Raw genomic sequence first — 509 nt, 5'->3', positions numbered from 1 at the left:
ACTGGTCAACCTAAACATGGCTCAAATTATTTCTATAAATCAGTTCATGAAACGGAGCTAACAGAACTCCTACTCAGCAGACAAGACATCTGGATCTGCTTCTACCATATATTATATTGCCTTGAGCTTTAATATGTCAGGTTCAGAGAGTGAAAAATTAAATGAAGGGTGCAATTGGAAGAACACTTGCTAAAATACCTACCATAAGACTCATAAAGTGTGGGGGGTGAAGAGTTCTATGTTTAAATACATATGAAAAATGCTTCATAACATGCTCCCTTTAAGAGCCTTTGAAAGTACATGATGTCCTATAGTTTGTGAGCAATGAAGTGATCAAGAAATGTGTTTCCATTAACTTAACCCAATGATGTGGTCATAAATCCTTGCTGGCAATGAACACCTTATTGCATTTCATAGAGAAATGGAGAATGGGCTGTGACAGATGCTGGAGTAGATGGTCTTTACTGTTCCTATCAATAAGAGCATTTTGTGACCGTAAGTGACTTCTA

This window comes from Megascapheus bottae, chromosome 15 (genome assembly GCF_031878675.1).
Source record: "Megascapheus bottae isolate mThoBot1 chromosome 15, mThoBot2.hap1, whole genome shotgun sequence".
Classification (NCBI taxonomy): Eukaryota; Metazoa; Chordata; class Mammalia; order Rodentia; family Geomyidae; genus Megascapheus; species Megascapheus bottae.
Note: the sequence above shows the minus strand (reverse complement) of the source record.